The sequence below is a fragment of the Ischnura elegans genome, chromosome 5, assembly GCF_921293095.1.
Source record: "Ischnura elegans chromosome 5, ioIscEleg1.1, whole genome shotgun sequence".
Classification (NCBI taxonomy): Eukaryota; Metazoa; Arthropoda; class Insecta; order Odonata; family Coenagrionidae; genus Ischnura; species Ischnura elegans.
Genome location: NC_060250.1, coordinates 115,832,666 through 115,858,541, shown reverse-complemented (window position 1 = coordinate 115,858,541; position 25,876 = coordinate 115,832,666).

The window sequence follows — 25,876 nt, the reverse complement described above, 5'->3', positions numbered from 1 at the left end:
ACTCCTATTTTGTTAACTCCTTTTTTTGTTAGCTCCTTTTATATTTGCTTCTTTTTTTGGTACTCCATTTTTGTTACCTCCTTTTTTGTTTCCTCCTTTTATATATTCATCTTTTTTGTTAACTCCTTTTTTGTATACTCTTTTTTGTTTAATCCTTTTTTGTTTACATCTTTTTTGTTAACTCCTTTTATATTTGCCTTTTTTGCTAACTCATTTTTTGTTAACTCCTCATTTGGTAACTCCTTTTTTTTTACTCCTTTTATATTTTCTTCTTTTTTGTTAACTCCTTTTATATTCACTTCTTTTTTATAACTCCTTTTATATTTACTTTTTTTTTTACTCCTTTTTTGTTTAGTCCTTTTTTGTTTACTCTTTTTTTGTTAACTCCTTTATATTTGCTTCTTTTTTGTTAACTCCTTTTTTGTATACTCCTTTTTTGTTAACTCCATTTTAGTTTACTTCTTTTATATTTGCTTCTTTTTTGTTTACTCCTTTTTTGTTTACCGCTATTTTGTTAACTCCTTTTTTGTTAACACCTTTTATATTTGCTTTTTTTTTGTTAAATCCTATTTTGCTTACTCCTTTTTTGTTAACTCGTTTTTTGTTAGCTCCTTTTATATTTGCTTCTTTTTTGGTACTCCTTTTTTGTTAACTCCTTTTTTGTATCCTCCTTTTATATATTCATCTTTTTTGTTAACTCCTTCTTTGTTTACTCCTTTTTTATTTACTCCTTTTTTGTTAGCTCCTTTTATATTTGCTTCTTTTTTGTTAACTCCTTTTTTGTTCACTCCTCATTTGGCAACTCATTTTTTGTTCTCCTTTTATATTTTCTTCTTTTTTGTTAACTCCTTTTATATTTGCCTTTTTTGCTAACTCATTTTTTGTTAACTTCTCATTTGGTTACCCCTTTTTTGTTATTTCCTTTTATATTTTCTTCTTTTTTTTTAACTACTTTTACATTTGCTTCTTTTTGTTAACTCCTTATTTGTTAACTCCTTTTTTGTTTACTCCTTTAATATTTGCTTCTTTTTTGTTTACTCCTTTTTTGTTAACTCATTTTCTGTTTACTCCTTTTATATTTGCTTCTTTTTTGTTAACTCCTTATTTGTTTACTCCTTTTTTGTTAACTCCTTTTAAATTTGCTTCTTCTTTGTTAACTCCTTTTTTGTTAACTTTTTTTGTTACCTCCTTTTTTTAACTCGTTTTATATATGCTTATTTTTTGTTAACTCCTTTTTTGTTTACTCCTTTTTTGTTTATTCCTTTTTTGTTAACTCTTTTTGTATTTGCTTCTTTTTTGTAAACTCCTATTTTTTTTCTTCCTTTTTTGTTACTCCTTTTTTGTTACTCCTTTTTTGTTAACACCTTTCATATTTGCTTCTTTTTTGTTAAATCCTTTTTGGTTTTTAGTCGTTTTTTGTTTACTCCTTTTATGTTAACTCCTTCTTTGTAAACTCCTTTTATATTTGCTCCTTTTTTGTTAACTTCTTTTATATTCGCTTCTTTTTCGTAAATTCCTTTTTTGTTTACTCCTTTTTTGTTACATCCTTTTTTGTTAACTCCTTTTTTGTTAACTCCTTTTATATTTGCTTCTTTTTTGTTAACTTCTTTTATATTTGCTCCTTTTTTGTCAACTCCTCTTTTGTTAACTCCTTTTATATTCGCTTCTTTTTTGTTACCTCCTTTTATATTTGCTTCTTTTTTGTTAACTCCTTTTTTGCTAACTCCTGTTTTGTTTACTCCTTTTTTTTTACTCCTTTTTTGTTTACTCCTTTTTTGTTAACTCTTTTTTTGTTAACTCCTTTTATGTTTGCTTCTATTGTGTGAACTCCTTATTTGTTAACTCCTTTTTTGTTAACTCCTTCTATATATTCTTCTTTTTTGTTCAATCCTTTTATATTCACTTCTTTTTTATAACTCCTTTTATATTTGCTTCTTTTTTTTACTCCTTTTTTGTTAACTCCTTTTTTGTATACTCCTTTTTTGTTAACTCCTTTTTTGTTAACTTCTTTTATATTTGCTTCTTTTTTGTTTAGTCCTTTTTTGTTAACCCCTTTTTGTTAACTCCTTTTTTGTAAACTCCTATATATTTGCTTTTTTTTGGTTAATCCTTTTTTGCTTACTCCTATTTTGTTAACTCCTTTTTTTGTTAGCTCCTTTTATATTTGCTTCTTTTTTTGGTACTCCTTTTTTGTTACCTCCTTTTTTGTTTCCTCCTTTTATATATTCATCTTTTTTGTTAACTCCTTTTTTGTATACTCTTTTTTGTTTAATCCTTCTTTGTTTACATCTTTTTTGTTAACTCCTTTTATATTTGCCTTTTTTGCTAACTCATTTTTTGTTAACTCCTCATTTGGTAACTCCTTTTTTTTTACTCCTTTAATATTTTCTTCTTTTTTGTTAACTCCTTTTATATTCACTTCTTTTTTATAACTCCTTTTATATTTACTTTTTTTTTTACTCCTTTTTTGTTTAGTCCTTTTTTGTTTACTCTTTTTTTGTTAACTCCTTTATATTTGCTTCTTTTTTGTTAACTCCTTTTATATTTGCTTCTTTTTTGTTAACTCCTTTTTTGCTTACTCCTTTTTTGTTAACTCCTTTTATATTTGCTTCTTTTTTGTTTACTCCTTTTTTGTTTATTCCTATTTTGTTAACTCCTTTTTTGTTAACTCCTTTTATATTTCCATCTTTTTTGTTAACTCCTTTTTTTACTCCTTTTTTGTTTACTCCTTTTTTGTTTACTCCTTTTATATTTGCTTTTTGTTGTTAACTCCTTTTTTTTAACTCCTTTTTTGTTAACTACTTTTTTGTTAACTCCTTTTATATTTGCTTCTTTTTTGTTAACTTCTTTTATATTTGCTTCTTTTTTGTCAACTCCTATTCTTTTAACTCCTTTTATATTTGCTTCTTTTTTGTTAACTCCTTTTATTTTTGCTTCTTTTTTGTAAACTCCTTTTTTGCTAACTCCTTCTTTGTTTACTCCTTTTTTTTACTCCTTTTTTTTTAACTCCTTTTTTGTTAACTATTTTTTTGTTAACTCCTTTTATGTTTGCTTCTATTGTGTAAACTCCTTATTTGTTAACTCTTTTTTTTGTTAACTCCTTCTATATTTTCTTCTTTTTTGTTAACTCCTTTTATATCCACTTCTTTTTTATAACTCCTTTTATATTTGCTTTTTTTTTACTCCTTTTTTGTTTAGTCCTTTTTTGTTTACTCTTTTTTTGTTAACTCCTTTATATTTGCTTCTTTTTTGTTAACTCCTTTTTTGTATACTCCTTTTTTGTTAACTCCATTTTAGTTTACTTCTTTTATATTTGCTTCTTTTTTGTTTACTCCTTTTTTGTTTACCGCTATTTTGTTAACTCCTTTTTTGTTAACTCCTTTTATATTTGCTTTTTTTTTGTTAAATCCTATTTTGCTTACTCCTTTTTTGTTAACTCGTTTTTTGTTAGCTCCTTTTATATTTGCTTCTTTTTTGGTACTCCTTTTTTGTTAACTCCTTTTTTGTATCCTCCTTTTATATATTCATCTTTTTTGTTAACTCCTTCTTTGTTTACTCCTTTTTTATTTACTCCTTTTTTTTAGCTCCTTTTATATTTGCTTCTTTTTTGTTAACTCCTTTTTTGTTCACTCCTCATTTGGCAACTCATTTTTTGTTCTCCTTTTATATTTTCTTCTTTTTTTTAACTCCTTTTATATTTGCCTTTTTTGCTAACTCATTTTTTGTTAACTTCTCATTTGGTTACCCCTTTTTTGTTATTTCCTTTTATATTTTCTTCTTTTTTTTAACTACTTTTACATTTGCTTCTTTTTGTTAACTCCTTATTTGTTAACTCCTTTTTTGTTTACTCCTTTAATATTTGCTTCTTTTTTGTTTACTCCTTTTTTGTTAACTCATTTTCTGTTTACTCCTTTTATATTTGCTTCTTTTTTGTTAACTCCTTATTTGTTTACTCCTTTTTTGTTAACTCCTTTTAAATTTGCTTCTTCTTTGTTAACTCCTTTTTTGTTAACTTTTTTTGTTAGCTCCTTTTTTGTTAACTCGTTTTATATTTGCTTCTTTTTTGTTAACTCCTTTTTTGTTTACTCCTTTTTTGTTTATTCCTTTTTTGTTAACTCTTTTTGTATTTGCTTCTTTTTTGTAAACTCCTATTTTTTTTCTTCCTTTTTTGTTACTCCTTTTTTGTTACTCCTTTTTTGTTAACACCTTTCATATTTGCTTCTTTTTTGTTAAATCCTTTTTGGTTTTTAGTCGTTTTTTGTTTACTCCTTTTATGTTAACTCCTTCTTTGTAAACTCCTTTTATATTTGCTCCTTTTTTGTTAACTTCTTTTATATTCGCTTCTTTTTCGTAAATTCCTTTTTTGTTTACTCCTTTTTTGTTACATCCTTTTTTGTTAACTCCTTTTTTGTTAACTCCTTTTATATTTGCTTCTTTTTTGTTAACTTCTTTTATATTTGCTCCTTTTTTGTCAACTCCTCTTTTGTTAACTCCTTTTATATTCGCTTCTTTTTTGTTACCTCCTTTTATATTTGCTTCTTTTTTGTTAACTCCTTTTTTGCTAACTCCTGTTTTGTTTACTCCTTTTTTTTTACTCCTTTTTTGTTTACTCCTTTTTTGTTAACTCTTTTTTTGTTAACTCCTTTTATGTTTGCTTCTATTGTGTGAACTCCTTATTTGTTAACTCCTTTTTTGTTAACTCCTCCTATATATTCTTCTTTTTTGTTCAATCCTTTTATATTCACTTCTTTTTTATAACTCCTTTTATATTTGCTTCTTTTTTTTACTCCTTTTTTGTTAACTCCTTTTTTGTATACTCCTATTTTGTTAACTCCTTTTTTGTTAACTTCTTTTATATTTGCTTCTTTTATGTTTAGTCCTTTTTTGTTAACCCCTTTTTGTTAACTCCTTTTTTGTAAACTCCTATATATTTGCTTTTTTTTGGTTAATCCTTTTTTGCTTACTCCTATTTTGTAAACTCCTTTTTTTGTTAGCTCCTTTTATATTTGCTTCTTTTTTTGGTACTCCTTTTTTGTTACCTCCTTTTTTGTTTCCTTCTTTTATATATTCATCTTTTATGTTAACTCCTTTTTTGTATACTCCTTTTTTGTTTACTCCTTTTTTGTTTACATCTTTTTTGTTAACTCCTTTTTTGTTAACTCCTTTTATATTTGCTTCTTTTTTGTTAACACCTTTTTAGTTAACTCTTTTTTTGTTAACTTCTTTTATGTTTGCTTCTTTTTTGTTAACTCTCTTATTGTTAACTCCTTTTTTGTTAACTCCTTTTATATTTGCTTCTTTTTTGTCAACTCCTTTTTTGTTAACTCCTTTTATATTTGCTTTTTTTTGTTTACTCCTTTTTTGTAAACTCCTATATATTTGCTTTTTTTTGTTAACTCCTTTTTTGTAAACTCCTATATATTTGCTTTTTTTTGGTTAATCCTTTTTTGCTTACTCCTATTTTGTTAACTCCTTTTTTTGTTAGCTCCTTTTATATTTGCTTCTTTTTTTGGTACTCCTTTTTTGTTACCTCCTTTTTTGTTTCCTCCTTTTATATATTCATCTTTTTTGTTAACTCCTTTTTTGTATACTCTTTTTTGTTTAATCCTTCTTTGTTTACATCTTTTTTGTTAACTCCTTTTATATTTGCCTTTTTTGCTAACTCATTTTTTGTTAACTCCTCATTTGGTAACTCCTTTTTTTTTACTCCTTTAATATTTTCTTCTTTTTTGTTAACTCCTTTTATATTCACTTCTTTTTTATAACTCCTTTTATATTTACTTTTTTTTTTACTCCTTTTTTGTTTAGTCCTTTTTTGTTTACTCTTTTTTTGTTAACTCCTTTATATTTGCTTCTTTTTTGTTAACTCCTTTTATATTTGCTTCTTTTTTGTTAACTCCTTTTTTGCTTACTCCTTTTTTGTTAACTCCTTTTATATTTGCTTCTTTTTTGTTTACTCCTTTTTTGTTTATTCCTATTTTGTTAACTCCTTTTTTGTTAACTCCTTTTATATTTCCATCTTTTTTGTTAACTCCTTTTTTTACTCCTTTTTTGTTTACTCCTTTTTTGTTTACTCCTTTTATATTTGCTTTTTGTTGTTAACTCCTTTTTTTTAACTCCTTTTTTGTTAACTACTTTTTTGTTAACTCCTTTTATATTTGCTTCTTTTTTGTTAACTTCTTTTATATTTGCTTCTTTTTTGTCAACTCCTATTCTTTTAACTCCTTTTATATTTGCTTCTTTTTTGTTAACTCCTTTTATTTTTGCTTCTTTTTTGTAAACTCCTTTTTTGCTAACTCCTTCTTTGTTTACTCCTTTTTTTTACTCCTTTTTTTTTAACTCCTTTTTTGTTAACTATTTTTTTGTTAACTCCTTTTATGTTTGCTTCTATTGTGTAAACTCCTTATTTGTTAACTCTTTTTTTTGTTAACTCCTTCTATATTTTCTTCTTTTTTGTTAACTCCTTTTATATCCACTTCTTTTTTATAACTCCTTTTATATTTGCTTTTTTTTTACTCCTTTTTTGTTTAGTCCTTTTTTGTTTACTCTTTTTTTGTTAACTCCTTTATATTTGCTTCTTTTTTGTTAACTCCTTTTTTGTATACTCCTTTTTTGTTAACTCCATTTTAGTTTACTTCTTTTATATTTGCTTCTTTTTTGTTTACTCCTTTTTTGTTTACCGCTATTTTGTTAACTCCTTTTTTGTTAACTCCTTTTATATTTGCTTTTTTTTTGTTAAATCCTATTTTGCTTACTCCTTTTTTGTTAACTCGTTTTTTGTTAGCTCCTTTTATATTTGCTTCTTTTTTGGTACTCCTTTTTTGTTAACTCCTTTTTTGTATCCTCCTTTTATATATTCATCTTTTTTGTTAACTCCTTCTTTGTTTACTCCTTTTTTATTTACTCCTTTTTTTTAGCTCCTTTTATATTTGCTTCTTTTTTGTTAACTCCTTTTTTGTTCACTCCTCATTTGGCAACTCATTTTTTGTTCTCCTTTTATATTTTCTTCTTTTTTTTAACTCCTTTTATATTTGCCTTTTTTGCTAACTCATTTTTTGTTAACTTCTCATTTGGTTACCCCTTTTTTGTTATTTCCTTTTATATTTTCTTCTTTTTTTTAACTACTTTTACATTTGCTTCTTTTTGTTAACTCCTTATTTGTTAACTCCTTTTTTGTTTACTCCTTTAATATTTGCTTCTTTTTTGTTTACTCCTTTTTTGTTAACTCATTTTCTGTTTACTCCTTTTATATTTGCTTCTTTTTTGTTAACTCCTTATTTGTTTACTCCTTTTTTGTTAACTCCTTTTAAATTTGCTTCTTCTTTGTTAACTCCTTTTTTGTTAACTTTTTTTGTTAGCTCCTTTTTTGTTAACTCGTTTTATATTTGCTTCTTTTTTGTTAACTCCTTTTTTTTTTACTCCTTTTTTGTTTATTCCTTTTTTGTTAACTCTTTTTGTATTTGCTTCTTTTTTGTAAACTCCTATTTTTTTTCTTCCTTTTTTGTTACTCCTTTTTTGTTACTCCTTTTTTGTTAACACCTTTCATATTTGCTTCTTTTTTGTTAAATCCTTTTTGGTTTTTAGTCGTTTTTTGTTTACTCCTTTTATGTTAACTCCTTCTTTGTAAACTCCTTTTATATTTGCTCCTTTTTTGTTAACTTCTTTTATATTCGCTTCTTTTTCGTAAATTCCTTTTTTGTTTACTCCTTTTTTGTTACATCCTTTTTTGTTAACTCCTTTTTTGTTAACTCCTTTTATATTTGCTTCTTTTTTGTTAACTTCTTTTATATTTGCTCCTTTTTTGTCAACTCCTCTTTTGTTAACTCCTTTTATATTCGCTTCTTTTTTGTTACCTCCTTTTATATTTGCTTCTTTTTTGTTAACTCCTTTTTTGCTAACTCCTGTTTTGTTTACTCCTTTTTTTTTACTCCTTTTTTGTTTACTCCTTTTTTGTTAACTCTTTTTTTGTTAACTCCTTTTATGTTTGCTTCTATTGTGTGAACTCCTTATTTGTTAACTCCTTTTTTGTTAACTCCTCCTATATATTCTTCTTTTTTGTTCAATCCTTTTATATTCACTTCTTTTTTATAACTCCTTTTATATTTGCTTCTTTTTTTTACTCCTTTTTTGTTAACTCCTTTTTTGTATACTCCTATTTTGTTAACTCCTTTTTTGTTAACTTCTTTTATATTTGCTTCTTTTATGTTTAGTCCTTTTTTGTTAACCCCTTTTTGTTAACTCCTTTTTTGTAAACTCCTATATATTTGCTTTTTTTTGGTTAATCCTTTTTTGCTTACTCCTATTTTGTAAACTCCTTTTTTTGTTAGCTCCTTTTATATTTGCTTCTTTTTTTGGTACTCCTTTTTTGTTACCTCCTTTTTTGTTTCCTTCTTTTATATATTCATCTTTTATGTTAACTCCTTTTTTGTATACTCCTTTTTTGTTTACTCCTTTTTTGTTTACATCTTTTTTGTTAACTCCTTTTTTGTTAACTCCTTTTATATTTGCTTCTTTTTTGTTAACACCTTTTTAGTTAACTCTTTTTTTGTTAACTTCTTTTATGTTTGCTTCTTTTTTGTTAACTCTCTTATTGTTAACTCCTTTTTTGTTAACTCCTTTTATATTTGCTTCTTTTTTGTCAACTCCTTTTTTGTTAACTCCTTTTATATTTGCTTTTTTTTGTTTACTCCTTTTATATTTGCTTATTTTTTGTTAACTTCTTTTATATTTGCTTCTTTTTTGTTAACTCCTTTTTTGCTTCCTCCTTTTTTGTTAACTCCTTTTATATTTGCTTCTTTTTTGTTTACTCCTTTTTTGTTTATTCCTTTTTTGTTAACTCCTTTTTTGTTAACTCCTTTTATATTTCCATCTTTTTTGTTAACTCCTTTTTTTTACTCCTTTTTTGTTTACTCCTTTTTTGTTTACTCCTTTTATATTTGCTTTTTGTTGTTAACTCCTTTTTTTTAACTCCATTTTTGTTAACTACTTTTTTGTTAACTCCTTTTATATTTGCTTCTTTTTTGTTAACTTCTTTTATATTTGCTTCTTTTTTGTCAACTCCTATTCTTTTAACTCCTTTTATATTTGCTTCTTTTTTGTTAACTCCTTTTATTTTTGCTTCTTTTTTGTAAACTCCTTTTTTGCTAACTCCTTCTTTGTTTACTCCTTTTTTTTACTCCTTTTTTTTTTAACTCCTTTTTTGTTAACTATTTTTTTGTTAACTCCTTTTATGTTTGCTTCTATTGTGTAAACTCCTTATTTGTTAACTCTTTTTTTGTTAACTCCTTCTATATTTTCTTCTTTTTTGTTAACTCCTTTTATATCCACTTCTTTTTTATAACTCCTTTTATATTTGCTTTTTTTTTACTCCTTTTTTGTTTAGTACTTTTTTGTTTACTCCTTTTTTGTTTATACCTTTTTTGTTAACTCTTTTTGTATTTGCTTCTTTTTTGTAAACTCCTATTTTGTTTCTTCCTTTTTTGTTACTCCTTTTTTGTTACTCCTTTTTTGTTAACACCTTTCATATTTGCTTCTTTTTTGTTAAATCCTTTTTTGTTTTTAGTCGTTTTTTGTTTACTCCTTTTATGTTAACTCCTTCTTTGTTAACTTCTTTTATATTTTCTCCTTTTTTGTTAACTTGTTTTATATTCGTTTCTTTTTCGTAAACTCCTTTTTTGTTTACTCCTTTTTTGTTACCTCCTTTTTTGTTTACTCCTTTTTTGTTTACATCTGTTTTGTTAACTTCTTTTTTGTTAACTCCTTTTATATTTGCTTCTTTTTCGTTAACTCCTTTTTAGTTAACTCTTTTTTTGTTAACTCCTTTTATGTTTGCTTCTTTTTTGTTAATTCTCTATTTGTTAACTCCTTTTTTGTTAACTCCTTTTATATTTGCTTCTTTTTTGTCAACTCCTTTTTTGTTAACTCCTTTTATATATTTTTTTTTGTTTACTCCTTTTATATTTGCTTCTTTTTTGTTAACTCCTTTTTTTTTAAATCCTTTTTTGTCAACTCCTTTTTTGTTAATTCCTTTTATATTTGCTTCTTTTTTGTTAACTCCTTTTTTGCTTACTCCTTTTTTGTTAATTCGTTTTTTGTTAGCTCCTTTTATATTTGCTTCTTTTTTGGTACTCCTTTTTTGTTAACTCCTTTTTTGTTTCCTCCTTTTATATATTCATCTTTTTTGTTAACTCCTTCTTTGTTTACTCCTTTTTTGTGTACTCCTTTTTTGTTAGCTCCTTTAATATTTGCTTCTTTTTTGTTAACTCCTTTTATATTTGCCTTTTTTGCAAACTCATTTTTTGTTAACTCCTCATTTGGTAACTCCTTTTTTGTTAACTCCTTTTATATTTTCTTCTTTTTTGTTAACTACTTTTACATTTGCTTCTTTTTGTTAAATCCTTTTTTAATAACTCTTTTTATATTTGCTTCTTTTTTGTTAACTCCTTATTTGTTAACTCCTTTTTTGTTTACTCCTTTAATATTTGCTTCTTTTTTGTTTACTCCTTTTTTGTTAACTCATTTTCTGTTAACTCCTTTTATATTTGCTTCTTTTTTGTTAAATCCTTATTTGTTTACTCCTTTTTTGTTAACTCCTTTTTTTGTTAACTCCTTTTTTGTTAACTCCTTTTATATTTGCTTCTTTTTTGTTAACTCCTCATTTGGTAACTCCTTTTTTGTAAACTCCTTTTATATTTTCTTCTTTTTTGTTAACTACTTTTACATTTGCTTCTTTTTGTTAAATCCTTTTTTGTTAACTCTTTTTATATTTGCTTCTTTTTTGTTAACTCCTTATTTGTTAACTCCTTTTTTGTTTACTCCTTTAATATTTGCTTCTTTTTTGTTTACTCCTTTTTTGTTAACTCATTTTCAGTTAACTCCTTTTATATTTGCTTCTTTTTTGTTAAATCCTTATTTTTTTATTCTTTTTTTGTTAACTCCTTTTTTTGTTAACTCCTTTTTTGTTAACTCCTTTTATATTTGCTTCTTTTTTGTTAACTTCTTTTATATTTGCTCCTTTTTTGTCAACTCCTTTTTTGTTAACTCCTTTTATATTCGCTTCTTTTTTGTTACCTCCTTTTATATTTGCTTCTTTTTTGTTAACTCCTTTTTTGCTAACTCCTGTTTTGTTTACTCCTTTTTTTTTACTCCTTTTTTGTTTACTCCTTTTTTGTTAACTCTTTTTTTGTTAACTCCTTTTATGTTTGCTTCTATTGTGTGAACTCCTTATTTGTTAACTCCTTTTTTGTTAACTCCTTCTATTAATTCTTCTTTTTTGTTCAATCCTTTTATATTCACTTCTTTTATATAACTCCTTTTATATTTGCTTCTTTTTTTTACTCCTTTTTTGTTTAGTCCTTTTTTGTTTACTCTTTTTTTGTTACTCCTTTATATTTGCTTCTTTTTTGTTAACTCCTTTTTTGTATACTCCTTTTTTGTTAACTCCTTTTTTGTTTACTTCTTTTATATTTGCTTCTTTTTTGTTTACTCCTTTTTTGTTAACCCCTTTTTGTTAACTCCTTTTTTGTAAACTCCTATATATTTGCTTTTTTTTGGTTAATCCTTTTTTGCTTACTCCTATTTTGTTAACTCCTTTTTTTGTTATCTCCTTTTATATTTGCTTCTTTTTTTGGTACTCCTTTTTTGATACCTCCTTTTTTGTTTCCTCCTTTTATATATTCATCTTTTTTGTTAACTCCTTTTTTGTTTACTCCTTTTTTGTTTACTCCTTTTTTGTTTACTCCTTTTTTGTTTACATCTTTTTTGTTAACTCCTTTTTTGTTAACTCCTTTTAGACTTCTCTAGACTTTAGACTAGACCTTTTTTGTTAACTCCTTTTAGAACTTCTCGTTGTCGTTGAGAATGTTGTCGTTGAGAATGTTATCGTTGAGAATGTTGTCGTTGAAAATGTTGTCGTTGACAATGTTGTCGTTGAGAATGTTGTCGTTGAGAATGTTGTCGTTGAGAATGTTGTCGTAGAGAATGTTGTCGTTGAGAATGATGTCGTTGAGAACGTTGTCGTTAAGAATGTTTTCTTTGAAATTGTTGACGTTGCAAATGTTTACGTTGAAAATGTTGTCGTTGAAAATTTTGTCGTTGAAAATGTTGTGGTTGAAAATGTTGTCATTGAAAATGTTGTAGTTGAAAATTTTGTCGTTGAGAATGTTGTCATTCAGAATGTTGTCGTTGAGAATGTTGTCGTATAGAATGTTGTCGTTGAGAATGTTGTCGTTGAGAATGTTGTCGTTGAGAATGTTGTCGCTGAGAATGTTGTCGTTGAGAATATTGTCGTTGAGAATGCTGTCGTTGAAAATGTTCTCGTTGAGAATGTTGTCGTTGAGAATGTTGTCGTTGAGAATTTTGTCGTTGAGAATGTTGTCGCTGAAAATGTTGTCGTTGACAATGTTGTCGTTGAGAATGTTGTCGTTGAGAATGTTGTCGTTGAGAATGTTGTCGTAGAGAATATTGTCGTTAAAAATGATGTCCGTGAAAATATTGTCGTTAAAAATGTTGTCGTTGAAATAGCTGTCGTTGAAAATGTTGTCGTTGAAAATGTTGTCGTTTAAAATGTTGTCGTTGAAAATGTTGTGGTTGAAAATGTTGTCTTTGAAAATGTTGTCGGTGAAAATGATGTCGTTGAAAATGTTGTCGTTGAAATTAATGTCGTTGATAATGTTGTCGTTGAAAATGTTGTCGTTGAAATTATTGTCGTGGAAAATGTTGTCGGTGAAAATGTTGTCGTCGAAAATGTTGTCGTTGAAAATGTTGTCGTTGAAAATGTTGTCGATGAAAATATTGTCGTTGAAAATGTTGTCGCTGAAAATATTGTTGATGAAAATGTTGTCGTTGAAATTCCTGTCGTTGAAAATGTTGTCGTTGAAAATGTTGTTATTGAAAAAGTTGTTGAAATTGTTGTCGTTGAAAATGTTATTGTTGTTCTTTTTGTTGTTGTTGTTGTTGAAAATTTTTTCGTTGTATTGTTGTCGTTGAAAATGTTGTCGTTAAAAATGTTGTCGTTGAAAATGTTGTCGTTGAAAATGTTGTCGTTGAAATAGTTGTCGTTGAGAATGTTGTCGTTGAAAATGTTGTCGTTGAAAACGTTGTTTTTGAAAATGTTGTCGTTGAGAATGTTGTTGTTGAGAATGTTGTCGTTGAGAATGTTGTCGTTGAAAAAGTTGTCATTGAGAATGTTGTCGTTAAAAATGTTGTTGCTGAAAATGTTGTCGTTGAAAATATTGTCGTTGAAAATGTTGTCGTTAACAATGTTGTCGTCGAAAATGTTTTCGTTGAAAATGTTGTCGCTGAAAATGTTGTCGTTGATAATTTTGTCGTTGAAAATGTTGTCGTTTAAAATGTTGTCGTTGAAAATGTTGTACTTGAAAATGTTGTTGAAAATGTTGCCGTTGATAATATTGTCGTTGATAATGTTGTGTTCAAAATGTTGTCGCTGAAAATGTTGTCGTTGAGAATGTTGTCATTGAAAATGTTGTCGTTGAAAATGTGGTCGCTGAAAATGTTGTCGTTGAGAATGTTGTCATTGATAATGTTGTCGTTGAGAATTTTGTCTTTGAAAGTGTTATCGTTGAGAATGTGTTCGTTGAGAATGTTGTCGTTGAGAATGTTGTCGTTGAGAATGTTTTCGTTGAGAATGATGTCGATGAGAACGTTGTCGTTGAGAATGTTGTCGTTGAAAACGTTGTCGTTGAGAATGTTGTCGTTGAAAATGTTGTCGTTGTAGATGTTGTCGTTGAAAATGTGGTCGCTGAAAATGTTGTCGTTGAAAATGTTGTCGTTGAAAATGTTGTCGTTGAAAATTTTGTCGTTGAAAATGTTGTCATTGAAAATGTTGCAGTTGAAAATTTTGTCGTTGAGAATGTTGTCATTGAGAATGTTGTCGTTGAGAATGTTGTCGTTGAGAATGTTGTCGTTGAGAATGTTGTCGTTGAGAATGTTGTCGTTGAGAATGTTGTCGTTGAGAATGTTGTCGTTGAGAATGTTGTCGTTGAGAATGTTGTCGCTGAGAATGTTGTCGTCGAGAATATTGTCGTTGAGAATGCTGTCGTTGAAAATGTTCTCGTTGAGAATGTTGTCGTTGAGAATGTTGTCGTTGAGAATTTTGTCGTTGAGAATGTTGTCGTTGAGAATTTTGTCGTTTAAAATTTTGTCGTTTAAAATGTTATCGTTTAAAATGTTGTCGTTGAAGATGATGTCGTTGAAAATGTTGTTATTGAAAAAGTTGTCGTTGAAATTGTTGTCGTTGAAAATGTTGTTGTTGTTCTTCTTGTTCTTCTTGTTGTTGAAAATTTTTTCGTTGTAATGTTGTCGTAGAAAATGTTGTCGTTAAAAATGTTGTCGTTGAAAATGTTGTCGTTGAAAATGTTGTCGTTGAGAATGTTGTCGTTGAAAATGTTGTTTTTGAAAATGTTGTCGTTGAGAATGTTGTCGTTGAGAAGGTTGTCGTTGAGATTGTTGTCGTTGAAAAAGTTGTCATTGAGAATGTTGTCGTTGAAAATGTTGTTGCTGAAAATGTTGTCGTTGAAAATATTGTCGTTGAAAATGTTGTCGTTAAAAATGTTGTCGTTGAAAATGTTTTCGTTGAAAATGATGTCGCTGAAAATGTTGTCGTTGAAGATGTTGTCGTTGAAAATGTTGTCGCTGATAATGTTGTCGTTGATAATGTTGTCGTTGAAAATGTTGTCGTTTTAAATGTTGTCGTTGAAAATGTTGTACTTGAAAATGTTGTCGTTGAAAATGTTGTCGTTGATAATATTGTCGTTGATAATGTTGTGATGAAATGTTGTCGCTGAAAATGTTGTCGTTGAGAATGTTGTCATTGAAAATGTTGTCGTTGAAAATGTGGTCGCTGAATATGTTGTCGTTGAGAATGTTGTCATTGATAATGTTGTCGTTGAGAATGAACTCTTTGAAAGTGTTATCGTTGAGAATGTGTTCGTTGAGAATGTTGTCGTTGAGAATGTTGTCGTTGAGAATGTTTTCGTTGAGAATGATGTCGTTTAGAACGTTGTCGTTGAGAATGTTGTCGTTGAAAACGTTGTCGTTGAGAATGTTGTCGTTGAAAATGTTGTCGTTGAAGATGTTGTCGTTGAAAATGTGGTCGCTGAAAATGTTGTCGTTGAGAATGTTGTCATTGGTAATGTTGTCGTTGAGAATGTTGTCTTTGTAAGTGTTATCGTTGAGAATGTGTTCGTTGAGAATGTTGTCGTTGAGAATGTTGTCGTTGAGAATGTTTTCGTTGAGAATGATGTCGTTGAGAACGTTGTCGTTGAGAATGTTGTCGTTGAAAACGTTGTCGTTGAGAATGTTGTCGTTGAAAATGTTGTCGTTGAAGATGTTGTCGCTGAAAATGTTGTCGTTGAAAATGTTGTCTTTGAAAATGTTGACGTTGAAAATGTTTACGTTGAAAATGTTGTTGTTGAAAATGTTGTCGTTGAAAATTTTGTCGTTGAAAATATTGTCGTTGAAAATGTTTTCGTTAAAAATGTTGTCGTTGAAAATGTTTTCGTTGAAAACGTTGTCGCTGAAAATGTTGTCGTTGAAAATGTTGTCGTTGAAAATGTTGTCGCTGAAAATGTTGTCGTTGATAATGTTGTCGTTGAAAATGTTGTCGTTTAAAATGTTGTCGTTGAAAATGTTGTACTTGAAAATGTTGTCGTTGAAAATGTTGTCGTTGATAATGTATCGTTGATAATGGTGTCGTTGATAATGTTGTGTTGAAAATGTTGTCGCTGAAAATGTTGTCGTTGAGAATGTTGTCATTGAAAATGTTGTCGTTGAAAATGTGGTCGCTGAAAATGTTGTCGTTGAGAATGTTGTCGTTGATAATGTTGTCGTTGAGAATGTTGTCTTTGAATGTGTTATCGTTGAGAATGTGTTCTTTGAGAATGTTGTCATTGAGAATGTTGTCGTTGAGAATGTTTTCGTTGAGAATGATGTCGTTTAGAACGTTGTCGTTGAGAATGTTGTCGTTGAAAACGTTGTCGTTGAGAATGTTGTCGCTGAAAATGTTGCCGTTGAAAATGTTGTCTTTGAAATTGTTGACGTTGAAAATGTTTACGTTGAAAATGTTGTCGTTGAAAATGTTGTCGTTGAAAATTTTGTCGTTGAAAATGTTGTCATTGAAAATGTTGTAGTTGAAAATTTTGTCGTTGAGAATGTTGTCATTGAGAATGTTGTCGTTGAGAATTTTGTCGTTGAGAATGTTGTCGTTGAGAATTTTGTCGTTTAAAATGTTATCGTTTAAAATGTTGTCGTTGAAGATGATGTCGTTGAAAATGTTGTTATTGAAAAAGTTGTCGTAGAAATTGTTGTCGTTGAAAATGTTGTTGTTGTTCTTCTTGTTCTTGTTGTTGTTGAAAATTTTTTCGTTGTAATGTTGTCGTAGAAAATGTTGTCGTTAAAAATGTTGTCGTTGAAAATGTTGTTTTTGAAAATGTTGTCGTTGAGAATGTTGTCGTTGAAAATGTTGTCGTTGAAAATGTTGTTTTTGAAAATGTTGTCGTTGAGAATGTTGTCGTTGAGAATGTTGTCGTTGAGATTGTTGTCGTTGAAAAAGTTGTCATTGAGAATGTTGTCGTTGAAAATGTTGTTGCTGAAAATGTTGTCGTTGAAAATATTGTCGTTGAAAATGTTGTCGTTAAAAATGTTGTCGTTGAAAATGTTTTCGTTGAAAATGTTGTCGCTGAAAATGTTGTCGTTGAAAATGTTGTCGTTGAAAATGTTGTCATTGAAAATGTTGTCGTTGATAATGTTGTCGTTGAAAATGTTGTCGTTTAAAATGTTGTCGTTGAGAATGTTGGCATTGAAAATGTTGTCGTTGAAAATGTGGTCGCTGAAAATGTTGTCGTTGAGAATGTTGTCATTGATAATGTTGTCGTTGAGAATGATGTCTTTGAAAGTGTTATCGTTGAGAATGTGTTCGTTGAGAATGTTGTCGTTGAGAATGTTGTCGTTGAGAATGTTTTCGTTGAGAATGATGTCGTTTAGAACGTTGTCGTTGAGAATGTTGTCGTTGAAAACGTTGTCGTTGAGAATGTTGTCGTTGAAAATGTTGACGTTGAAGATGTTGTCGTTGAAAATGTGGTCGCTGAAAATGTTGTCGTTGAGAATGTTGTCATTGATAATGTTGTCGTTGAGAATGTTGTCTTTGAAAGTGTTATCGTTGAGAATGTGTTCGTTGAGAATGCTGTCGTTGAGAATGTTGTCGTTGAGAATGTTTTCGTTGAGAATGATGTCGTTGAGAACGTTGTCGTTGAGAATGTTGTCGTTGAAAACGTTGTCGTTGAGAATGTTGTCGTTGAAAATGTTGTCGTTGAAGATGTTGTCTTTGAAAATGTTGACGCTGAAAATGTTTACGTTGAAAATGTTGTCGTTGAAAATGTTGTCGTTGAAAATTTTGTCGTTGAAAATATTGTCGTTGAAAATGTTGTCGTTAAAAATGTTGTCGTTGAAAATGTTTTCGTTGAAAATGTTGTCGCTGAAAATGTTGTCGTTGAAAATGTTGTCGTTGAAAATGTTTTCGCTGAAAATGTTGTCGTTGATAATGTTGTCGTTGAAAATGTTGTCGTTTAAAATGTTGTCGTTGAAAATGTTGTACTTGAAAATGTTGTCGTTGATAATGTTGTCGTTGATAATGTTGTCGTTGATAATGGTGTCGTTGATAATGTTGTGTTGAAAATGTTGTCGCTGAAAATGTTGTCGTTGAGAATGTTGTCATTGAAAATGTTGTCGTTGAAAATGTGGTCGCTGAAAATGTTGTCGTTGAGAATGTTGTCGTTGATAATGTTGTCGTTGAGAATGTTGTCTTTGAATGTGTTATCGTTGAGAATGTGTTCGTTGAGAATGTTGTCGTTGAGAATGTTGTCGTTGAGAATGTTTTCGTGGAGAATGATGTCGTTTAGAACGTTGTCGTTGAGAATGTTGTCGTTGAAAACGTTGTCGTTGAGAATGTTGTCGTTGAAAATGTTGTCGTTAAAGATGTTGTCGCTGAAAATGTTGTCGTTGAAAATGTTGTCTTTGAAATTGTTGACGTTGAAAATGTTTACGTTGAAAATGTTGTCGTTGAAAATTTTGTCGTTGAGAATGTTGTCATTGAAAATGTTGTAGTTGAAAATTTTGTCGTTGAGAATGTTGTCATTGAGAATGTTGTCGTTGAGAATGTTGTCGTTGAGAATGTTGTCGCTGAGAATGTTGTCGTCGAGAATGTTGTCGTTGAGAATGTTGTCGTTGAGAATGTTGTCGCTGAGAATGTTGTCGTTGAGAATATTGTCGTTGAGAATGCTGTCGTTGAAAATGTTCTCGTTGAGAATGTTGTTGTTGAGAATGTTGTCGTTGAGAATTTTGTCGTTGAGAATGTTGTCGTTGAAAATGTTGTCGTTGACAATGTTGTCGTTGAGAATGTTGTCGTTGAGAATGTTGTCGTTGAGAATGTTGTCGTAGAGAATGTTGTCGTTGAGAATGTGTTCGTTGAGAATGTTGTCGTTTAGAATGTTGTCATTGAGAATGTTGTTGTTGAGAATAATGTTGTTGAAAAAGTGTTCGTTGAGAATGTTGTCGTTAAAATGTTGTCGTTGAAATAGTTGTCTTGGAAAATGTTGTCGTTGAAAATGTTGTCGTTGAAAATGTTGTCGCTGAAAATTTTGTCATTGAAAATGTTGGCGTTGAAATTGTTGTCGTTGAAAATGTTGTTGTTGTTGAAAATGTTGCGGTTGATAAAAATGTTGCTGTTGATGAAAATGTTGCTGTTGATGAAAATGTTGCTTTTGCTGTTGATTAAAATGTTGCTGTTGATGAAAATGTTGCTGTTGATGAAAATATCCGGCTGATGAAAATGTTGCTGATGATAAAAATGTTACTGTTGATGAAAATCAACATCAACAATTTCAACTAGAGCAACATTTTCAACATGAGAGACATTTTCAACAAGAGCAAAATTGTCAACAACAGTAACTTTTCAACAACAGTGTAAGAGCAGTTTCATTTAGATTATTATAAGGTGCGAGACGACGAGGGTCGCCTCGAACGGACTTCCTCTGAGACTTAGCCATTAGGCACGTTCCTGCTGTCATCGGAAGAGTCGCCTGACAAACGATCCCTTCGGTGACTCCAGGGCGTGGGCTTGTGGCTGCTAGGGTCGGCAGTTGGTGTTGTGCAGCGAAACAAGGTGTATGGCTTGGGACTGAATAAAGGAAGTTGCTTGTGTGACAGAATTTGGACTTGTTCACTGCTTTATTTCCCCCGAACCCCTTTATCGTCGGCGAAGACGACTTACATCTGGTGTCAGAAGTGGGATCTTTGCTAAATTCTAGGGGAAGCAACTGCATATCAAGTCACAAACAAAGGTGGAGAACAATCAAGAATGACGGGTCGGATCAGCTTATCGGGCCGCAAGATGAACCTCCAGCAGGCGGTGGATGAGCTATCCGCGCAACTGCGGATTCTCAAGGAAGAAAACGAAGGTTTTCGGGCCCGTGCGGATAACACAAAGGGGGAAGGACAAATCACGGGGAAGTCATTCTCAATGGTATCCTCCATTGAGTATTTCTCTGGCGCCGCGGGGGAGAACGTGGAGACATTCTTCTCGCAAGTGGAGCAGGTGGCGAAACTTAGTGGTTGGAGCGACGACGACAAGTTAAGTGTGATCACCTTACGCACCCGCGGGGGGGCACTAGAGCACCTGCGGGCGAAGGAGTGAGCAGGGGCTGTTAAAACATATGATGACGCCCGGAAGTCTCTGTTAGAAAGGTACCGGGGGGTTAAAAACCGACGGTTCTACAGAGAGATGCTTGCTTGCGTCCGCATGGCACCCAGGGAGCGGATCGAGGAATTTGCGGACCGCATTCGTGAATTGAACAGCCACACGTGGAAAGAGGAGGAAGATGCCGCAGCGGCCGCGATACGCCAATCCGAAGCGGATGAAAGGGCTTTGGACGCGTTTTTAAACGGCCTGCCGGGCAGAGTGGGGGAACATACGCGTCTTGCGATGCCGGAAACACTTCTTACTGATCAGGGAACTAATTTCGAGTCAGAACTTTTTAGACAGGTCTGTAAGTTGTTACGAATAAATCAGTTGAGGACGTCACCCTTCCACCCAGAATGCAACGGGCGAGTGGAGAGAGTTCATAGAACTATTGCGCAGATCCTCATTCATTATGTCAATGTAAGAAACAACGATTGGGGGCGCCATATTGACTTTGCCGTCGCGAGCTACAACTGTAGTTATCATCGTAGCACAGGTTTCACCCCTCATGAATTGGTATTTGGACGTCAAATGGTATCGCCATTCCAATGCGTCGAAGATGGCGTCTTAGAAAAAGAGCACCCTGGGGTGTCTGGGTTAAGGGATAGATTAAAGGAAATGTGGTTAAAGTGTGCGAACAATGATCGCATAGCAGAAAGGAAACGGAGAGAGGCCGTGAAGGGGAAGGGTAAGCGTTGGCAATACAAGGAAGGAGATTACGTATTTCTAAGTGATCCCTGTATGAAGGTAGGGCAAGTGAAGAAATTTCACAAACCATGGAAGGGCCCATACCGCATATCAAAAGTGTTGTCGACATGCAACCTAGTGCTGGAGCTCCCATTCCGCAGCGTATTGGTACACAGGAATCGCATTAAACCCTATTTTGGCCCCATTCCCCCTCCTAGTTTAGGAACAGCTGATCGCAGGCCAGGCAGGCCGAGGAAGGAGCGGGCATCGCCGCCCTCCCAGCCGTCCGAAGACGCCGCTGTTACTTCTGAGGCCGAATGGGAGTGCGAGGGAGTGGGCGTGGTCGCCCCGGCCGTCGGGTCCGACGATGGGTGGGACACAGCTGAGGAGGAATCATCGTGCAGCACGGAGCCTCCCTACATCCCTCCCCCCCAAGTGCATCCATTGCCGGCCGAACGTTCTCCCTACTACCTCAGATCGTCGGAGCCAAGTGTTGACCCTCCTCCCTCCCCCCTTCCTGAGTCGGCGGGAGACCCCTCAGTGTCCCCTCCGCCCCCACAGCCTTCGCCGTTGGGACGCTCCCCTTATTTCCTTCGTCCACGGGCAGCTCGACCGTCGGTGGAGGGGGTGTAATTTGGGCAGTGATGATGGAAGAGGGTGGTGGCTGGAGGAAACGTAGAACCCAAGAGCTATCGCTGTGTCTGGTTTGTGTCTCCTTTGTTTTAATTTTTGTAATTTCTTTTAATTTGGATTATTTTGGGTTTGGGACATGTAATTATTATATTCTGGATGGGTTGATTTCTTTGGTTTAATTGCTTCGGGAGTGTTAGCAACTCACTTTGGGGGGGATGTGGATGTAAGAGCAGTTTCATTTAGATTATTATAAGGTGCGAGACGACGAGGGTCGCCTCGAACGGACTTCCTCTGAGACCCAGCCATTAGGCACGTTCCTGCTGTCATCGGAAGAGTTGCCTGACAAACGATCCCTTCGGTGACTCCAGGGCGTGGGCTTGTGGCTGCTAGGGTCGGCCGTTGGTGTTGTGCAGCGAAACAAGGTGTATGGCTTGGGACTGAATAAAGGAAGTTGCTTGTGTGACAGAATTTGGACTTGTTCACTGCTATGTTTCCCCCGAACCCCTTTATCGTCGGCGAAGACGACTTACAACAGCAACATTAACAACAACAATAACATTTTAAACAACAGCAACATTTTCAACAACAGCAACGTTTTCAACAACAGCAACATTTTCAACAGCAGCAACATTTCAACAACTGCAACATTCTCAACAACAGCAACATTTTCAACAAAAGCAACATTTTCATCAACAGCAACATTTTTTAGGGCAGCAACATTTTCAACAACAACATTTTCAACAACAGCACCATTCTCAACAAGTTCAACATTGTTGCTATTGCTGCTGATGATAATGTTGCTGTTGTTGGAAATGAACTGTTGTTGAAAATGTTGCTGTTGATCAAAATTATGCTGTTGATGAAATAATTGCTGTTGATGAAAATATTGTTTTTAGAGAAACTGTTGCTGTGGTTGTTGATGAAAATGTTGCTGTTGTTGTTGTTGAAAATGTTGCTGTTGTTGAAAATGTTGCGTTTGTTGAAAATGTTCCGGTTGTTGAAAATGTTGCAATTGTTGAAAATGTTGCTGTTGTTGAAAATGTTGCTGATTTTTTAAATGTTGCTGTTGTTGAAAATGTTAATGTTGTTGAAAATGTTGCTGTTGTTGAAAATGTTGCTGTTGATGAAAAAGTCGCTTTGATGAAAATGTTGCTGTTGATGAAAATGTTGCTCTTGTTGAAAATGTTAATTGTTGATGAAAATGAATATGTTGTTGAAAATATTGATGTTGTTGAAAATGTTGCTGTTGTTGAAATTGTAGCTATTGTTGGAAATGTTGCTGCTGTTGAAAATATTGCTGTTGTTGAAAATGTTGCTGTTTATGATAATGTTGCTGTTGATGAAAATGTTGCTATGGATAAAAATGTTGCTGTTTCTGATAATGTAGCTGTTGATGAAAATATTGCTGTTGACGAAAATGTTGCTGTGGAGGTAAATGTTGCTGTTGATGAAAATGTTGCTCTTGATGAAAACATTGCTTATGTTGAAAATGTTGCTGTTCATGGAAGTAGATGCAACAATGCTGACGTTGTTGAAGATGTTCCTGTGTTTCAAAATGATGTTGTTGAAAATTTTGCTGCTGTTTAAAATGTTGCTATTGTTAAATTTGCTTCTGTTGTTGAAAATGATGCTGTTGTTGAAAATGTAGCTCTTGTTGAATATGTTGCTGTTGTTTAATATAATGCTGTTGTTGCAAAAGTTGTCGTACTTGTTGTTGAAAATGTTGTCGTACACGTTGTTGTGATTGAAAGAGTTGTCGTTGTCGTTGTTGTTTCGAAAAAGTTGTCGTTGTCGTTGTTGAAAAAGTTGTCGTTGTCGAAAAATGTGTCGTTGTCGTTGTTGAAAAAGTTGTTGTTGTCGTTGTTTTGGAAAAGTTGTCGTTTTCGTTGTTGAAAAAGTTGTCGTTTTGACAAAGAGATCGTTGTCGTTCTTGAAAAAGTTGTCGTTGTCGTTGTTGAAAAAATTGTCTTTTTTGTTGTTGAAAAAGTTGTCGTTGTCGATGTTGAACATTTTGTCGTTGTCGTTGTTGGAAGAGATGTTGTTGTCGTTGTTTGAAAAGTTGTCGTTGTCGTTGTTGAAAAGGTTGTCGTTTTTGAAAAAGTGATCGTTGTCGTTCTTGAAAAAGTTGTCGTTGTCGTTGTTGAAAAAGTTATCGTTTTTGTTTTTGAAAAAGTTGTCGTTGTCGATGTTGAAAATTTTGTCGTTGTCATTGTTGGAAAAGTTGTCGGTGTTGTTACTGAAAAAGTAGTCGTTTCTGTTGTTGGTGCTGAAAAAGTTGTCGATGTTTTGTTGTTGCTGCAAAGTTGTCGTTGTCGTTGTTGTTGTTGTTGAAAAAGTTGTCGTTGTAGTTGTTGTTGTTGAAAAAGCAGTCGTTTTTGTTGTTGAAAAAGTTGTCGTTTTTGTTGTTGAAAATGTTGTCGTTGACGTTGTTGTGATTGAGAAAGTTGTCGTTGTTGTTGTTGAAAAAGTTATCATTGTCGTTGTTGAAAACGTTGTTGTTGTCGTTCTTGAAAAAGTTGTCGTTGTCGAAAAAGTGTTCGTTTTTGTTGTTGAAAAAGTTGTCGTAGTCGTTGTTGAAAACGCTGTCGTTGTCGTTATTAAAAACGTTGTCGTTGTCGTTTTTGAAAATATTGTCGTTGTGTTAAACGTGGTCCTTGTCGTTTTTGAAAACGTTGGCGTTGTCGTTGTTGAAAACGTTGTCGTTGTCGTTGTTGAAAAGGTTGTCGTTGCCATTGTCGTTGTTGAAAAAGTTGTCGTTGTCGATGTCGTTACTGAAAACGTTGTCATTGTAGTAGTTGAAAAAGTATCGTTGTAGTTGTCGTCGTTTTTGAAAAAGTTGTCTTTATCGTCGTTGTTGAAAAAGTTGTCGTTGTCGTCGTTGTTAAAAAAGTTTTCGTTGTCGTTGTTGTTGTTGATGAAAAAGTTTTCGATGTCGTTGATTTTTTTGTTGAATAAGGTGTCGTTGTCGTTCTTGTTGTTGTTGAAAAAGTTGTCGTTTTCGTTGTTGTTGTTGTTGAAAAAGTTGTCGTTGTTGTTGTTGAAAAAGTTTTCGTTGTTGTTGTTGAAAATGTTGTCGTTGACGTTGTTGTGATTGAAAAAGTTGTCGTTGTCGTTGTCATTGTGGGAAAAAATGTCGTTGTTGCTGCTGAAAAAATAGTCGTTTCTGTTGTTGTTGCTGAAAAGGTTGTAGATGTTTTTGTTGTTGTTCATAAAAGTTGTCGTTGTTCTTGAAAAAGTAGTCGTTGTTGTTATTGAAAAAGTAGTCGTACTTGTTGTTAAAAATGTTGTCGTTGACGTTGTTGTGATTGAAAAAGTTGTCGCTGTTGTTGTTGAAAAAGTTGTCGTTGTAGTTGTTGTAAAGGTTGTCGTTGTCGTTGTTGAAAAATTTGTCGTTGTCGTTGTTGTAAAAGTTGTTGTTTTCGTTGTTGGAAAAGTTTTCGTTGTCGTTGTTGAAAAAGTTTTCTTTTTTGAAAAAGTGATCGTTGTCGTTCTTGAAAAAGTTTTCGTTGTCGTTGTTGAAAAAGTTGTCGTTGTCATTGTCGTTGTTGAAAAAGTTATCGTTGTCGTGGTTGAAAAAGTTATCGTTGTCGTTGTTGAAATAGTTGTCGTTGTTGTCGTTGAAAAATTTGTCATTGTCATCGTTGTTGAAAAAGTTTTCGTTGTCGTCGTTGAAAACGTTGTCGTTGTTGTTTTTGTTGAAAAAGTTGTCGTTGTAGTTGCTGTTGTTGTTGAAAAAGTTGTCGTTGTCGTTGATGAAAAAGTTGTCGTTTTTGTTTTTGAAAAAGTTGTCGTTGTCGATGTTGAAAATTTTGTCGTTGTCATTTTTGGAAAAGTTGTCGTTGTTGTTACTGAAAAAGTAGTCGTTTCCGTTGTTGTTGCTGAAAAAGTTGTCGATGTTTTTTTTTTTGCTGAAAAGTTGTCGTTGTCGTTGTCGTCGTTGAAAACGTTGTCGTTGTTGTTTTTGTTGAAAAAGTTGTCGTTGTAGTTGCTGTTGTTGCTGAAAGGTTGTCGTTGTCGTTGTTTTGAATGTTTGAAAATTTGTGGTTGTTTTTGAGGTTGAAAATGTTTTCGTCGCGTTTGTTGTTGTTGTTGAAAAAGTTGTCGTTTTTGTTTAAAAGTTGTATTTGTTGTTGTTATTTAAAAATTTATCGTTGTTGTTGTTGTTTTTGCAGAAACTCTTGTCGTTGTTATTGTTGTTGCTGAAAAAGTTGTCGTTGTTGTTGTTGTTGATAAAAATCTTGTCGTTGTTGTTGTTGTTGCTGAAAAAGTTGTCGTTGTTGTTGCTGAAAAACTTATCGTTGTTTTTGCTGAAAAAGTAATCGTTTCTTATTGTTGTTGCTGAAAAAGTTGTCGATATTTTTGTTGTAGCTGAAAAAGTTGTCGTTGTCGTTGTTGTAATTGAAAAAGTTGTCGTTTTTGTTGTTGAAAATGTTGTCATTGAAGTTGTTGTGATTGAAAAAGTTGTCGTTGTCGTTGTTGTTGCTGAAAAAGTTATCGTTGTAGTTGTTTAAAAAGTTGTCGTTGTCGTTGTTACAAAAGTTGTCGTTGTCGTTGAAAAAGTTGTTGTCGTTTTTGGAAAAGTTGTCGTTGTCGTTGTTGAAAAAGTTGTCGTTTTTGAAAAAGTGATCGTTGTCGTTCTTGAAAAAGTTGTCGTTGTCGAAAAAGTGTTCGTTTTTGTTGTTGAAAAAGTTGTCGTAGTCGTGGTTGAAAACTTTGTCGTTGTCGATATTGAAAACGTCGTCGTTGTCGTTTTTGAAAATATTGTCGTTGTGTAAAACGTTGTCGCTGTCGTTTTTGAAAACG